Source organism: Stigmatopora argus, chromosome 2 (assembly GCF_051989625.1).
Source record: "Stigmatopora argus isolate UIUO_Sarg chromosome 2, RoL_Sarg_1.0, whole genome shotgun sequence".
In the NCBI taxonomy this organism is placed as follows: Eukaryota; Metazoa; Chordata; class Actinopteri; order Syngnathiformes; family Syngnathidae; genus Stigmatopora; species Stigmatopora argus.
Window position 1 is genome coordinate 5,455,359 of NC_135388.1, and position 12,723 is coordinate 5,468,081.

General features: G+C 41.7%; 1 long non-coding RNA gene across 4 annotated transcripts in view; it reads left to right on the forward strand.

Annotated features, from left to right (window-relative positions):
• LOC144066754 (uncharacterized) overlaps positions 1-12,723 on the forward strand; it is a 33,706-nt gene that overhangs the window by 2,413 nt on the left and 18,570 nt on the right. For all 4 annotated transcript variants that reach the window (XR_013297714.1, XR_013297716.1, XR_013297713.1 and 1 more), the window contains exon 2: positions 3,193-3,435. This is a non-coding gene — a long non-coding RNA (uncharacterized LOC144066754). The remainder of the gene's footprint in view (positions 1-3,192; positions 3,436-12,723) is intronic.

Below are 12,723 nucleotides of genomic sequence, written 5' to 3' on the forward strand. Positions count from 1 at the left end.
CACTCGAGCACATGGCTCCGGTAGAGGGGACCCCAAGCAAATGTAAACACACCTCAGTATTCAACCCCTTTTATTTATTTTCGATTACTGCTTATCGTTCTCGCAGTAAGTTCGCAGTAGAGCTGGTGTCCATCCCAGTTGTCTTTGTTGAAGAGAAATGGTGTACTTAAGACTGGTCACCTGCCAAATGTGTAGAATTCAATTGAATGCAATTCAAACCATTATTTGAAGAGGTCACTGAGGACAAGCCTTCATTCTTGATAATGTCAATAAGAACTGTTGAATTACGAGAGAGGAACATTTACCAGTGCAAAGGTACCTCGTAATCACAGTAGTCTGAGAGATGCAGAGGTGTCCAACAATGTAAAATGACCTGTAGGTAATGGTACTCGGACATTTCGTCGAAAGACGTTTGGTCCCTGGACGTTTGGTCCCCGGACGTTTGGTCCCCGGACGTTTGGTAGAACGGACGTTTGGTAAAACGGACGATTGGTAGAACGGGTTCGCGAGTCCCGAGGTTTGAGTCACGAGACTTTCATTTGTTTAACCCTAACCCTATTCATTCAATGTTAAATAATAGTCATTAAATCCCTATTCACCCAATGTTAAAATCTATCAATTGCATGCGAACCCGGACGACCAAACGTCCGGTCGACCAAACGTCCGGTCGACCAAACGGCCGGTCGACCAAACGGCCGGTCGACCAAACGTCCGGTCGACCAAACGGCCGGTCGACCAAACGGCCGGTCGACCAAACGTCCGGTCGACCAAACGGCCGGTCGACCAAACGGCCGGTCGACCAAACGTCCGGTCGACCAAACGGCCGGTCGACCAAACGGCCGGTCGACCAAACGGCCGGTCGACCAAACGGCCGGTCGACCAAACGTCTTTCGACGAAACGTCCGGTCACGGTAGGTAACAGTAACTTTGATGTTTTAACAAGTAGTTCGAAGATTATTATTATTAGGCCACAACAATAATCAACTAATGTCGTCAGTCGAGCATCTAGCGTCTTCCAAAAGGATGTGCGGTGCAAGGTTAATGGCAATTATATGAAATTTAGGTGCCTTGGTCAAGGTAACCACAGCAAAACTCCAGGAACGTGAACGCGAGGTCCTCCCATCAGAAGTCCTTTAACCATTTTGCAGATTCACAGTAGGGCTCATAGCTTGCCAAGTACAAATGTTCCCACCTTGAAAACCGATGACTTCATTTTTTTCCCCTTTTTTTTAAACATCATACCATACGAGACATAAAACCACTACACGGAATACTAACAGTAAAGACCTCATCTTAGCATTCCGAGAGGGTAAAACAAGCAGGAAAAGAGCAATAGGTTTCAATCTGTCCCCGGCTGGCCATAAAAACAAAGTTAGACATGAGTTATTGTGAAATCTCCTTGAACAAAAACTCCAGTTACAAGTTGTAAATGATTCTTTGGAGATTCATAATCCTGACGCTGAGCAGTCGCTTCAGTTATTTTGTCTTTTAGCACCTTTTTAATTCCCCAAACAGGCCGACCAATCAGAGGCCATGAAAAGTGGAGGTAACTCAGATCGCCCTTGGCTTGCCTCTGCGGAGGTCACCGACAAGTCAATGATTGGAGAAAGTATAAAACCCCAACTTTACAGCTATTTCCAATTGTTATACTTGGGACTTATGTGCATTGTATTACGCCTAATGAAGGGTGTAAATTTTCCCCTTTACGACTGGACCTTTACTAGGAAGGTTGTAAAACGCAAACTTTTTCTTTTTCTTGCGTTGCCCGTGTTTGTCACCGGTGTTATGGGGGGTTCAGACTGAGCACACATTGTTCCCATTAGTCAGGCTCTACTCCTTCAAAGGGGCCACAGTCTGGATCGTGAGAGAGCTCTCGTCCCGTCCACCAATACGAGCTTGACGTTCGACAGACGGGTACCGATTTCCTGAGATTGCTATAGCGCTAACCACACAGCAAAAAAAAAATCACTCCATGTGAGTGCTGAGAGACGAAGTGGGCTTGACATCAGTGGTCGTCTGCGTTGACCCTTTAAGCTCCTGCTCCAACTCACTGCGGGATATTTTAACATGTTTTTTTGTGAGACCACTTGAAGCATTCTCAACTTAGAGGACACCTTAACTGTGATCGCATTTGTTGATTATTATGGCATTGAACCATCAAATGTCTTTTGTTTGTAGAGTAGAGATGAAACTGTGATACAGAGATGTCACAAATAACAACTTCCTTTTTAAAATCACATTTTGGTTTACTTCCACTCAAGTGCAAGGCAATTACACGTTTCATTGCGTGTGAGTAATGTGCCATAAAAGCATGTCATATATTAAAGATGAGCCACTGAGCCCCTGGGAAGTATTATTTATCACTTTTTGTCTCCAGTATCAACCTTTTGTGTCAACTGTATTGAACTTGATGATAAAAATATGGGGAAATTTAATAATCAGCTTCTTTGGTAACCACTTGTCAATGGCATTAGTTTGATACCTTCTGATTACACTTCAAATGTTGATAGCTGGCTTTAAATCTGCTTTCTAAATTAATGTTGCCACTCAAGGTAAAAGTTAGTATTCTGAGGCAAGATCATCTAAATGTTGTACTTTCTAAACGCTTAAAAAAAGCCAAAAAAGTGTTAGAAAAGGCGACATTTGGGATAACAGGATTGACTAGGATTGACAAATCAAGCTACTAAAAGGGAGATAATTATGTGATCATTTTGAGGCCTTAGAAAAGGTCATGTTATATTTCAAACTCACTGTGAAAGAATGAATGAATGTGTAATTAATGTAGATGGAAAGAACGGTGACAGGAAAAAAGACTGAATAATCTCAATGGGACATTCTGCTTACTTTTTTTATTTTCATCCCTTATCTCTGCACATTCAGCCTTGTTAATATGATGATGAACAATATTTCGTGAAGGACGGTTCGACATGTCCATTCTTGGGGGGGTCTCCTCCCCATGTCCTTCCTTTGTATCACTCCTTTTCTCTAAAGACCTACAGACCGCGGATATATGGGGGTTAGGTGAGAGGAAGGGGAAATGAGGTAGATAATCAGCAGGGAAAGAAACCCACCAGGCAGGGAACCAACCCCCCACCCTTCGTGAAAAACATTTTCATATCAATAATCGAGCAATTTCTCCGCATGCTAATCCATCAAAGCGGGCTGGGGGTCTAATCTGCTTCCTCTTTTCAGGTGTGCCCCCAACTCCATGGCAGACGTTTGTCCCTGCCGTGTGCCACACACAAAAGCTGGCGCCCTGTCAGCACTGATTGATCAGAGGAGGTGAGGGGGGGCAGAGCTATAAAAGAAGAGCCTATCAATGATGCTCTACATCTGCACCTGAAAGGAGCCCCTCGTCTCCTTGGGCGACACAGATAATGAGAGCGGCGCTGTTAACAGCTCCTGGAGCTCTGCTTTTTGTCGTGTGTATATAAGGTAAAGTGCTTAGCTTTGAGATGGGAGGTCGGAAAGGGGGGAAAAACAGAGAGGCCTATGCTAGGAAGATTATCATAATGTCTACAAACGCTGACAGAGTTGAATTCAACTCACTCGTTTTGAGATTAGCGGGGCTTTAAAAAAAGTGTCAGAAAAAAAGGTGCATTTGCAGAACAATGTGATTTGCGTGTTTGATTTTTAATTTTCCGACCATTTTTCGCAGCACGTACAGGATGTATTTGCCGACGTGTGCATTGTTGGGATTTAAGTCGACCCCCTTTGCCAATGCACGAAACAACTATATTGTAGAAATTTCTCCATCGTTTATGATTCCAAGCATGCATGATGTAAAATCTGAGGTGGAAAGTTCATTTGTGGTTTCAGAAGGTTTAACAAAACCACATTTAAAACTTTTTTTCATCCTAGTTACATCAGTGGATCCCCTATTAAATGTAACGGCAACAACTGTGACATTTCAATCTCTTATCATCAATGTTGCAATCAACAAAACGATGTGATTATGCGTTTGGAGCAGAATGAAAATAAAGCAGACATCCCCATGATGGGTGGACAATCCTTCTGCCAGAGGAAGAACACGAGATAAAATGCAAAAGCCTCATTAGTAGCACATTTATCATCTCCTGTCTGTGATTTAAAAGAATGACTGGGTCAAATCACTTTAAATACCTCGGGGGAAATCAACATTTGTCATTGAAAAGCAAACCTGCTTCTTCTCCCTCGTCTGGCATTAATTTATGTAGCTAAAGCAGCTCCATTCTCCCGCGCTGATTTTAATTTCACTACTGCAAAAATCCTTGGCAAACTGTCTCCATCGATTCATTGCTTGAACACACAATTGTCTCTTTCAATTGGTAGAAGTGATACTCACCATGAACGTGCCCACCAGCCCCATCCACAGACACCGGGCATGTGATGCAAATGGCCTTTTTGTGCAACACTTTAGCGTGTGAAACACTTGCAAATGATTCCTCTGATGTCCACAATTAAAAAGGGATTACACCCATGTTGAACCGAACGGGGTACACGCCAGGAACAAGGGGAGGGATGATATATTATGAATGTGTTATTAATGCGCAACTCGGCAAGGTCAGTGAAGTCAAGATGTGTGTTGAAATATGGATGTCACCCTCAAAGAGAAGGCTAACATCGCTGCAAGTGGACCCTCTGGACACACGTTGTGTGATAGAATATTGATATGTTTTTGCAGCGTACTGCTTTCTGTGGCCAGCACAGCCAATGTTAATGCTAGTGGCAGCATCGCTTTAGGCTTCCCTTTGACAATGACCATCACAAACTACATGCCTTACAGACAGACTGCTTTTTAATCATACCATTTCCCAGTACAGACGCTCCCCTACTTACGAACGAGTTAGGTTCCGAGCGATTGTTCATAAGTTGAATTTGTTCGTAAGTTGATTCAGTGCTATATTTTGTATTATAATTTATGTTTAAGGCCTATATAAGTATATTGAAGGTTTATATAAGTGCATTTGTATGTTTAAGGCTTGTATAAGTAACCTGCATTGGTTTGTACTGAAAAAAACATTTAACGAACGATCGTCGAACGATTCAAGTTGTATGCCCGTGCAACGCTCACCATTTTCTCACCCGCATCAAGCTTCTTTATTATTGCCACTTTCGTTTCAAATGAAATGGCTTGCCTCTTCCTTGCACTACCACCCTCACTAGAAGCCTTTCGCTTTTCACCAACCATATTGAATAATGGATGCACGAGATATTTAAAGATAAAAATGTTCTTTGCGCACTGGAGATACGTTCACGCACTTACGCACTGCAATGAACTGGGCAGAGGAAGGTGGATGCTGGGTGAGCTCTCACAGCGCCAGGCGTCGGTATTAGCGGCGGAAAGAAGCACTACAAGAAGTAGCCGAAAGAAGCCAGGCTCACAGAACAAAGAAAGTTGTAAAAACATTAAAGTATAAAGTACAAAGTAAAGTAAAGAGGAATGTATTAAGAAATATTAAAATGTAATTTTAAAAAAAGATAGAAGGGCTGTAAAACACGGAAAACATAAGAATATACAGAGCTACTGTCACTGGCTTCCGCGTGACGGCACCTTCTTGGGAAACAAAAGAAAAAAATAATCATAATAAAAACCTATGCGCAGACATGTTCGTATGTTCCGTTGTTCGTAACTCGAATGTTCGTAAGTAGGGGAGCGTATATCTATGTGTATGTATATATATATATATATATATATATATATATATATATATATATATATATATATATATATATATATATATATATATGTGTATGTATGTATGTATATGTATATATATACGTACATGTGTTTGTGTGTGTGTTCTCACTCTGAAGAATGTTCATAAATTGAGGACCCTGGCAATTTTAGGCTTAACTGAAAAACCTCAAACAATCATGAAAATGAAACAATGGATACTTGGACTTGGACATTGTATTTACATCTTACAAATGTAAGGGATCTTGTTTTCTCATTTGATGAAAAGGATTTGACAGGAAAAAAACTCACCTTTTTTCTGTTCTATGGCTGTCACTTTCATATATTACACTTCTTGCCTAATACATTCCTCAGTCTCACAATACAGCGAGGCATATCTATGGAAACAGCATGTTTAGTGATAAAAGTAAAAGATGAAAAGTGAAAAGTTTACTGCAGTTCTTAATCCTTTGTTTATTTAGAAGAAATGCATGTCTCCTTCAACTAAAAGCAGCTTGACTGATTGCAGTAAAATGTGAGGTCACTTCCGAATGTGAATGAGAAAATATTTGGGATTCATAAGAAAATGGCAATAGATAAATGCCTTGACAATAGACCATATTAATCCCACCAGGGAGATTGCAGTCTCTTTGGAGTTGTTTTCCCAATTTTAGCAGATTGATATCTTTGCATCTTAGCTTGCACACCACCTGTCTTTCTATTAGCTTTGCTGAGCAAGGATAACAAAGACTTAGATATGATGAGGCGCATTGTCAGGAAAGCGGCCAAGAGTGCAGAAGCTGAACAAGTCCTGAAAGAAGCACAGAATGGTGTTGAAGCAACACCAGAATGAGCGTTTATCTATTTCATGCCAGTTCAGACAGAATAATCTGCCATATGTAAATACCAGTTCAATAATTAATGCACTTCCTCTGCTTTTATTTGCTTTAAGCCGCAGTCACACATGCACTGGCTGGCACCGGGCAAGACACAAATTAGAGGACGTTTTATGAGAAATATTCAAAGCACCGCCTGCTTCCGGAATATCAGTTATTATTTTTGATGTTGCAATTTCTGACACTTTGATGCAATCAGCGAGTAGCCACGGCATTCAGCCCTCTCCGGGGAGGGAGCTGTCAGGAGTGAGGAGCCGGTTGGGTGGATAATTACGAGAGATCAAACCTCGCTAGTTAGTAGGCAGGGACGTGGAGGCAAATGCCAAAAACCATCCAATGTTGCGCAAACGCTTGTTCAAGGATATCCTAATTGCTGTAAGTGGTTCCTTTAGGACTGACACTTCAAACACTAGGCTGTTGCATGATGTCATGACTCCCTTTTGCCCCCCTTAACAATAGGAAAAAGGAGGTGGGGTTTACACTGGCAAATCTGGGGACAGTGACCTTACTTCATGTTGACATATGACCCATAACAGTAGCAGATAGTGTACTTTTGGTTGCTGTTTTACAGAGGTCTATAAATACCAAAAGTCAGCTCCAATTTATGCATTTTGTCTCCCTTATTATGAAAGTCCCGATTATAATGTGCCTCTATAAGATTATCCTTGTGTGTGGGGTATCTTAAAAGTTATTTTTCCCTATTAACGATTGTAAGGCCTTCTAAAATTTGATGAAAATAATTTTGCTTCAAACAAACGAGATCCTCTTACTGTCTTTTGTTAAATGATATCTTCCCGGCTAGGTGCTGTACAAAGTTCAAGGCAATTCTTGTGCACAAAGTCTAGATTTAAATACCAGAGTTGTGTGATTGCCAATGTGAGCAGACAAGGTCTCTTGTGCCCGTTAATTCAAAGTGAGAATGCGCTGCTCTCTGTCGGTACCGTTTCCAGCCTACCTCTCCCTCCGTCGTACCCTTTGCAGTTCAAAGCAAAGGAGAGGCGAAGGTGAGTGCAATTAGTCGAAAATCAGTCAGAACAAATTGTTGTACGGCTGTGAGATGTCGGTTGTTTTGTGTTTTGTCGCTGGATGAGTGACCCACTCAGCATGACCCCTGTACGCTTATATTATATGGAAAATGGTGCCCTCTTGATGAAGCAGACACTCATCGATTAAAGGAACTTGAATCAGAATTTTCAACCTGTTTGTGTCTGCCTCGCAGCTACTTCAAAAGAAAATGTTTCAAATCAAAAAGACAAATTTCAGAAACTATTCACACATTCAAGAAGCCCGCACGAACCAAATCGCAGTTAATCCATTTAGTCAACGGCATGCTGAATCTTCCTGTCACTCTGTTGTGAATGTGATTCGTGAGTGTCATTGATCATCTCATTAAAATACACAACCCAAAAGAAGGTGATCCTTTTCATTCAGCTCAGGAATTCAGACTGAAGACACTCAACCACCAAAGCCCACAATTGAAGGGAGACACCAGACACACTCAAACCATCAAACATCGCCGAATCTCTTTCGCACGCAAATGGAACAGCCATGAATTGGTAAAATAAAAGTTTATCTGGTTAGCATAACATAGGTTTGACTGTCCACATTGAGTGGGGAGCAGTGAACATAACAAAAGCTTCAAGTTGGTGAACTAATGGATCAGAGCACAATACCACAATAGTTTTCTTAGTCTGTGCTTTGTTTTCTTTTTAATTGTGAACAAAATTCATTCACAAATGTTACTTAAAAAAGGTTTCTCACTCCTGAATAAGAGCAGTTTTCAAGAGACCAAACCCCTTAATGATGGAGACTGTAACACAGTTGACGGTTCTGGCTCATTTTAAACCTGACTGTGCTGCTTGGTAGCTTCAAGGATGAGGTCATTCTCCACTCATTCACCTTGTGCCGAGAGGCCCCTTTCACTGTCACAGCTTATCTGAAATGCCAGCCTTCCGTGTACCATAATATGAAGACCGCAAGTCTATAAGATGGCCCTCAACTCCCTGAGGTTGGCGGTGGCATTGCCGTCCAATGTTCTGCCGCTTTTCTGCTGATCGACCTGATTAATTCCTCCGAATGCAGGTTTGTCTTCCTGCAGCCCAGTCAATGACTTCATATACTGGGGGGAGGCCACCAGAGGGACTGGGAATCAGGTCCGCACAGTAACTACAGCTCACTTGGTCTGCAGCTACAGAAGACAGCCTTAAAAAAGAGATGAGTTGTGGAAAAAAAGGAGTTGAAATCATCAGAGTATCTTTGCATTGGGTGCAGGAGACCCTGAGTAGAACCTTTTTACCTTCCTTCCTTCTGTTTTGTGAGATTATAATTGGCAAGTCAATGAATTATTAGCGCATTGTACTGACAGGGGGAACAGTGTCTCTTTCTGGCAGAAATGTCATTAAATATAACTTTTCTTTTAAAGAACAGAGGTTTCACACAGCTTAAGAGGATTCTTGAATAAAACAATAAAATGGCTGCTTTGAATACCAAGCTCAAACTTTTTACTATGGTTAATAATGTGTCGAACGAGAGCTCCGTGCTACAGAAGTTACCCGCCATTCACCTTGAGTCGTAACTGATGTGGTCTCATATAACAATAGTTAGCATGAGGAAAAGTGCTTCTTAAATAAGTCAAACAAAATGGATGTCATTCACTTTTTCGGAAACTCAATGATGATTTGGGCTTCCCAATAAAAGGAATGGGGAAACGTTTCAAACTTACGAGCATGCGTAACTCAATCTTGCGCTTATGGGACTGTAAAAATATGACAATTTCTTGAAATGCACTATAAATTTGCTGGATTGCTCTTGACGTCGTCAGCGCCCGTAACGGTTGCCGCCGCCCTTGCAAGTCCAGTCAATTCATATCGTGCGGTGTCACAAATCACAGCCCCCCCTCAACCTCCCCCTTAGCCCACCGGGAATAATATGGCACTTTGGAGGCCTTTCACTTCTTTGCGTTAACCCGGCCGACATGGGAAAAATAGATGGCCTGCTTACCCATCCATCCTGCCCATGGGATGGAAAGTGGTTGGAGGGGAGGGGTCGGGAATAAAATGGCGGCCCCAGTCGTGATGCACGGTGCTGCAAGCCCATAAACCAGACCATCGGCTGACCTCTGAGGCGCAGGGGGGGGCGAACAGACTGGGGCCTTTACGACCATCACCAGATTTAACAGCCAATAATGACTGAAATAACCGCTTAAACCTTTACGGACCCTCACAGCCGCTCTGGAGCGGTGACGGCAGAGCAAGACAGGAATAAAAGGCAAGGTAGCGCCTGAGTGATATATTCGGCCGGTGCGCTGACAGCGACCATGTTTCAAGCAAAGAGAAAATGACAGATGCGGGAAGGGAGCGCAGCCCGATACGTGCACGCGTTTAAGTAGAGCCAACTGGCCCCTGCGCTCCCATTCCTGATGAATGTGCGACAGGGAGAGGTGGACCAGGCGTGAAGACAGGAATGATGGTGGAGAGTAAACAAAATAACACTGAAAGTACGCCATTAAATCTGGATGAGGTGCTGAATTCCGTCGAAAAGGGAATCCGTTTATTTGGTTTGAAGTTGCTTAGACGTATTATACTCCTTAATGAGGATTTACTTTTTTATACCACTGCAACCAGCACAGTGAATATTTAAATTGTCATCAAGATAGCAAAATGAATATGTTCGGTTAACACAATTACATTAATCATCAGGAGGAAAAAAATAATTGCCCATTTTGTACCGTTACAATGTATTGCTTCCAACAGTATACACGTAATGCTATAAAGGCACTTTGAAATTGAAGTATATGAAACATCTTAACTGTTGAGTTAAAGTGAAATTTAAAAGAAAATACAGTCTGTTTAATAGACCTTTCTCCTTCATCCTCGCTCGCCTCCTTTTGGACTCACATCATAAGGCTAATTCATTAACTGTTGGCAGCAAACTTCATTCTAATTTCCAATAAACTCTCCAAAGCTAATACGTGCTCATGAAAAGGAGGCACGCTTCACAGGCTGGCGTGTGTTCAAGCGACATATGCTCGCATAATCTCTTTAAAAAGCGCCGTCCAAGTCCAAATTTAATTATGTAAGAGCACAAACGGAATCAGAGTGCCGACACAGCAGAGCTCTGATACGGAACGCTGTGCCATTTCCGACGGCATTCTGCTCATTTGTTTATTGCTCAAGCCTGGAGTCCACCTAAGCGTCCTCCAGCATTGCCTCGCTCAAGCAATGGATTGTCCTTTTAAAGTCATCTGTCCGAAATACGGTGTATTGTTCTTGTTATGGAGCTTGATGCTTTTTAACTGTCACTCAAACAATTACATCTATTGGTGTATGGTTAAACACACTGAAGACAATGGCTCTTAAGTTGATTTCATTCAGTTTATAAAAATGTACACACAGTGTTGGGAAACAGTGGTTTTGGAGTGGAGGTCGGGTGAGATTTAGAGTTAAGGTTAAGGTGCTGAGATTTCAAATTCTGGTAATGTAGGTGAGTGGTACCTGTTTGGGATATTAGGCGGACAATTGCAGTCCCCCAGATCCACGTCAAAAGTTAGTTGTAAGTCATTTGGTTGGAGACAAGTTGAGTGAAGTCAGAAGGTTAGGTGGACTTAAGCCAAGTCTGATCAGGTCAGAAGGTTGTCGAGATGAGTCACAAGTTTTTCAAGATAAGGAGGGTCAAATTAGTTTTTTGAGTCCAGGCAAGGCGAGTAACAAAAAAGGTTTGCTTTAGGATGCTGAGACTACTGATCCTTCGGAAATAGTGTGACGGATAAGGTGGGGAGACTTGGAATTTATGTGGGTTTAGGACTATGGATAGGACTTATACTGTTGGTCTATGTAGGCTAAGTACACTGAGCATTCACTTTTCTGTAGCAATGTCGATGAAATGTTAGCAAGGCTCAAACACCCCTCAAAACACTGCTGAGAATGTGTAAAAATATCTTTATCATCATAAGAAAAACTCCACCAATGGTGGCCGGCAAGGACTTTATCCGAGATACCAGGTCACCTTTTCTCCATGTAACCGTATCAATAAATCCTGTGACAAAACTGCATATCTTAAGCACCTTACTGGCGACTTTCTGAGTGCACAGGCTCCACTTGGCACGATAATATTGCACCCTGCACAATGGTCTAATCTTCATGGCACAGGTAGCATTGGGATTGTCTTGGATGTGCACTCTGGTTTGTCCCAGAATTAAAGCTCCTCTCTGTATTCCCTTTGTGTCTTTTTAACCAATAAATTAAAGAGGATTTCAACAAGGGCAGGGGTAAAATATTCGGAGATAAACAAATCTGGCTAAATAAGTTGGAAGGAGTTTCACAAACTCATTCTGTAATGGAGAGGTGGCTTAAGATAACCACGTTTGATTTAGACATTTTCTTACACAAAGAATGTGGAGAAGTGAGCCTCTAAGCTCTTGCGGGACAGGCTCCTTTCCACCCCCCCTTTTTTGTCATATCAGATGCCATTGCTTTGTTAGATAGTTGACTTTACTATTTGTATTTATAGAAGCCAAAAGGTTTGTGAATAAATAAAATGAAATTGTCAACGAGCATTGTTTGTAGATTATATATTCAGGTCACTCTCTCGCCTCTGAAATCTTTTAATTTTTTAAATCCATGCAGATGTTTGTTTCTTTAACAAAAAAAAACTTTCACAAGTGCATCTCAGATGAACATTGAAAGCATTCTTAAGTAGCTGAGTTTCTATTTGACAAAAACCTCAAAGCGTTGGAGATAATACATGTGGATTGAAATGCAATCTGCCTCTCGCGTCTCGCCGCGATAAGTGAAGCCTCGACAAGACCTGACTTCCTCGTCTTATCTGGCGAACACATTTGATACCAGGAAGTCGTTGTGCCAATGGGAACTCTTTGAGAGATTGTAGTAAAACATATCCAATTCATTGCAACATTGCAAAACTTCTGCCACCTTTTGTAAACTGTTTGTGCTACCGCGTGATCGTTCAGCTGTTGTGTTCTAATGTATGCTAGACTTTTGTCATCATTTCATTTGGGGTGGAAGATTATTACGAGAAATGTTTTTGAATGTATTTCACTGATTAAAAAAGTTTCATTTTCAAACATTGCAGTGATTACTAGTAAACGGAGGGAGATTGTTGTTCCCAAGATTATATTTCAATTTTATTATTGTATTTATTGACATTTTTGCC